This window comes from Tachyglossus aculeatus, chromosome 10 (genome assembly GCF_015852505.1).
Source record: "Tachyglossus aculeatus isolate mTacAcu1 chromosome 10, mTacAcu1.pri, whole genome shotgun sequence".
In the NCBI taxonomy this organism is placed as follows: Eukaryota; Metazoa; Chordata; class Mammalia; order Monotremata; family Tachyglossidae; genus Tachyglossus; species Tachyglossus aculeatus.
The window spans coordinates 18,669,987-18,674,808 of record NC_052075.1 but is presented as its reverse complement, the minus strand read 5'-3'; positions in this window follow the sequence as shown (position 1 = coordinate 18,674,808).

Sequence of the window (4,822 nt, the reverse complement as noted above, 5' to 3'; positions counted from 1 at the left end):
GCTCCCACGGCTTCAACTATCATCTCTACGCTGATGACACCCAGATCTACATCTCTGCCCCTGCTCTCTCCCCCTCCCTCCAGGCTCGCATCTCCTCCTGCCTTCAGGACATCTCCATCTGGATGTCCGCCCGCCACCTAAAGCTCAACATGTCGAAGACTGAGCTCCTTGTCTTCCCTCCCAAACCTTGTCCTCTCCCTGACTTTCCCATCTCTGTTGACGGCACTACCATCCTTCCCGTCTCACAAGCCCGCAACCTTGGTGTCATCCTCGACTCTGCTCTCTCATTCACCCCTCACATCCAAGCCGTCACCAAAACCTGCCGGTCTCAGCTCCGCAACATTGCCAAGATCCGCCCTTTCCTCTCCATCCAAACCGCTACCCTGCTAATTCAAGCTCTCATCCTATCCCGTCTGGACTACTGCACTAGCCTTCTCTCTGATCTCCCATCCTCGTGTCTCTCTCCACTTCAATCCATACTTCATGCTACTGCCCGGATTATCTTTGTCCAGAAACGCTCTGGACATATTACTCCCCTCCTCAAAAACCTCCAATGGCTACCGATCAATCTGCGCATCAAGCAGAAACTCCTCACCCTGGGCTTCAAGGCTCTCCATCACCTCGCCCCCTCCTACCTCACCTCCCTTCTCTCCTTCTACTGCCCAGCCCGCACCCTCCGCTCCTCCACCACTAATCTCCTCACTGTACCTCGCTCTCGCCTGTCCCACCGTCGACCCCCGGCCCACGTCGTCCCCCGGGCCTGGAATGCCCTCCCTCTGCCCATCCGCCAAGCTAGCTCTCTTCCTCCCTTCAAGGCCCTGCTGAGAGCTCACCTCCTCCAGGAGGCCTTCCCAGACTGAGCCCCTTCTTTCCTCTCCCCCTCGTCCCCCTCTCCATCCCCCCGTCTTACCTCCTTCCCTTCCCCACAGCACCTGTATATATGTATATATGGTTGTACATATTTATTACTCTATTTATTTATTTATTTATTTATTTTACTTGTACATTTCTATCCTACTTATTTTATTTTGTTGGTATGTTTGGTTCTGTTCTCTGTCTCCCCCTTTTAGACTGTGAGCCCACTGTTGGGTAGGGACTGTCTCTATGTGATGCCAATTTGTACTTCCCAAGCGCTTAGTACAGTGCTCTGCACATAGTAAGCGCTCAATAAATACGATTGATTGATTGATTGATTACAATATAAGTTGGAAGCCGTGGTCCCTGCCCACAAAGAGCTTACAACTTATAGAGGGAGATAGACATTAAGCTAGATTACGGAGAGGAGAGCTTCCCAGGGTTTGAAGCAGATCACAACCCGAGGAAGCAGATCCCAACAGATCTGCTGTTCCCAGGGTTTGAAGCACCTGAGATTTCCTGAGGGGAGATCAAAAGAACCCAGGAAGACCTGACACCAAACATTTCCCACTCTCCCCCAGGAAATGGGCATTTAAAGAGAGCCCTTTGTGAGCCAGTACACTGTCCCAGGCCCTGGCCCTTGCCCACAGAGAAGCTCACACACTAAAGAGGAGGAAACAGGGTGGTGCTGCTCTCTTTCATTCATTCATTCAATCGTATTTATTGAGCACTTACTGTCTACAGAGCACTGTACTAAGCGATTGGGAAGTACAAGTTGGCAACATATAGAGACGGTCTGTACCCAACAGTGGGCCACAGTCTAGAAGGGGGAGACATCTCTAAAGACATCGCACTAAGCCCTGGGGTGGATACAAGCAAATAGGGTTGGACACAGTCCCTTTTCTCCCATGGGGCTCACAGTTTCAATCGCCAGTTTACAGATGTAGGAACTGAGGCCCAGACAAGTGAAGAGACTTACCCAAGGTCACACAGCAGATAAGAGGTAGAGCCGGGATTAGAACCCATGGCCTTCTGAGTCCCAGGCTTGTGCTTTAATCACTCCGCCATGCCACTGGTGCTTGGGGTTTTAACCAGGGAAGTGGGGAATTGGACGAGTGAATTGTTCAAGTGCTTGGGGTGGACTGGGCTAGGCAAGGCTATGTGTCTGCTAATTCTATTATACTCTCCCAAGTACTCAATACAGTGCTCTGCACATTGTAAGCATTCAGTAAATACCATTGATTGATGGTTTGATAAGTTCCAAGTTGCATTTTGAAGAAGGGGGCAGTTTTGATGGAGGGAGAAGGGTTGGGGGAAGATTTTCCTCACCTGGGAGGTCAATCGATGGTATTTATTGAGCCCTTACTAGAGCAGAGTCCCCCTTCTAGACTGTGAATCCATTGTTGGGTAGGGACCGTCTCTATATGTTGCCGACATATATATGTATATATGTTTGTACATATTTATTACTCTATTTTACTTGTACATACCTATTCTATTTATTTTATTTTGTTAATATGTTTGGTTTTGTTCTCTGTCTCCCCATTCTAGACTGTGAGCCCACTGTTGGGTAGGGACTGTCTCTATATGTTGCCAACTTGTACTTCCCAAGTGCTTAGTACAGTGCTCTGCACACAGTAAGTGCTCAATAAATATGATTGATTGACTTGTATTCCCCAAGCGCTTAGTACAGTGCGCTGCACACAGTAAGTGCTCAATAAATACGATTGAATGAATGAATGAAAGAGAAGCAGCATGGCATAGTGGATGGAGCTCAAAGCTGGGAGTCAGAGGTCATGGGTTCTAATCCCAGCTCCACCACTTGTCTGCTGTGTAACCTTGAGCAAGTCATTTAACTTCTCTGTGCCTCAGTTACCTCATCTGTAAAATGGGAGTCATCTGTAAAATGGGACTCTCAAAGCTGGGAGTCAGAGGTCATGGGTTCTAATCCCAGCTCCACCACTTGTCTGCTGTGTAACCTTGAGCAAGTCATTTAACTTCTCTGTGCCTCAGTTACCTCATCTGTAAAATGGGGATTGAGACTGTGAGCCTCACATAGGACAGGGATTGTGTCTAGCCCGATTTACTTGTATCCATCCCAGTGCTTAGTAGAGAAGCAGCGTGGCTCCGTGAAAAGAGCCCGGGTTTGGGAGTCAGAGGTCATGGATTCAAATTCCGCTCCGGCACTTGTCCGCTGTGTGACTTTGGGTGAGTCACTTAACTTCTCTGTGCCTTAGTTACTTCATGTGTAAAATGGGGATGATGACTGTGAGCCCCACGTGGGACAACCTAATTACCTTGTATCTCTCCCAGCGCTTAGAACAGTGCTTGGCATACAGTAAGCGCTTAACAAATACCATCATTATTATTATTATTACAGTGCCTGGCACATTGTGAGTGCTTAACAAATACCATAATTATTCTTATTATTACTAACTTCCTGGGAGACTACAGTACAACAGAATTAGCAGGTATTTTTCCTGCCCATACCAAGCTTACAGTCTAGAGTCTAAAGTTAAGTGCTTACTCCGTGTTTAGGCACTGTATTAAGCACTGGGATACATATAAGATAATCAAGTTAGACACAGTCTGTGTCCCACAGGAGGTCAGTTACCCCTCTTCCAAAGCAGAGCAGGGGCAGCCCCAAATCCCTCTCCTCGCTTTTTTTGTTTGAAGCAGAACCAAAGCCCGACTTTCCCCATAAACGGGCTGTCAGTCAAGGCGCACGTTACCCAGAGCTAATGAATAACTCAGAGGAGATCAAAAGATAAAAGTGATGCCTTTTATTAAGCTCACAGATTTATTATAAGTGAGTCTGCAGGACCACACAAGTCTTCAGTCCCAACACAGAGAAATCTAGAGCGTGTGTGGTCTGGAACAGTCGAAAGCAGTAAGACTACATTTGTAAGCCTAATAAAAGGCATAATTGGCGTCCCTCTTGGAAGTTAAAAAAAAAATAGACTGGGGCCAGGAAGGGTGTGTGATACCGGGGGAAGGAAGTGTTTGGGACAGAGGGGATGCTTTATCTGGGGAGGAGAACTCCAGGAGTCAGGAGATCTAGGGGTTTTCTGATGTGAAAGGACTGGTTGAGGGAGAAGGAATTATCCTGGAGAGTCTTTGAATACCATAGGATGGATAAGGCATCTTTATTATCTTGGGGGTTTTAGGAGACCCTTGGCTAAATGTGCCTTCCTCTGTCTCCTGGAATGAGAGAGGGCACCTTTCATCATCATCATCATAATAATAATAATAATAACGATGGCATTTATTAAGCGCTTACTATGTGCAAAGCACTGTTCATAGGCAGTGTCTTCTGGCCTAGCACTGTACAACACTTCTGCCCATATCCATAATTTATATATATTAATGTCTGTCTTCCCCTCTAGACTGTAAGCTCATTGTGGGCAAAGGAAAGTGTCTACCACTTCTAATATATTTCTCTCTCTCAAGTGCTCCACACAAGGTAAATGCTCAATAAATAGAATTGATTTAGCCCCCAACTGAGAAGGAGTGTGGCCTAGTGGATTGAGCACAGACTTTGGAGTCAGGAGGACCTGAGTTCTAATTTTTACTCCTCCACTCATCTGGTCTGTGATCCTGGGCAAGTCACTTCATTTCTCCATGCCCCATTTACCTCATGTTAAATGGGGATTAAGACTGGGAGCCCCGTCTGGGCTGTGTCCAACCTGATTGTGTTGTATCTATCCCAGTGCTTAGTACACTGCCTGGCACATAGTACATGCTTAACAAATACCATGAAAAAATAATTCCCCATCTGGATTTCTGGGGCAGAGATGGGAAGCTGGGTTTGTGAAGGCTTTTGGGGTTGGGAAGGTTGGGGTTGGGAAACAGCAGCCTAGTCGATATATCTCGGGCCTGGGATTCAGAAGGACCTGGATTCTAAACTCAGATCTGCCACTTATCTGCTGTGTGACCTTGGGCAAGTATCTTCACTTCTCTCTGCCTC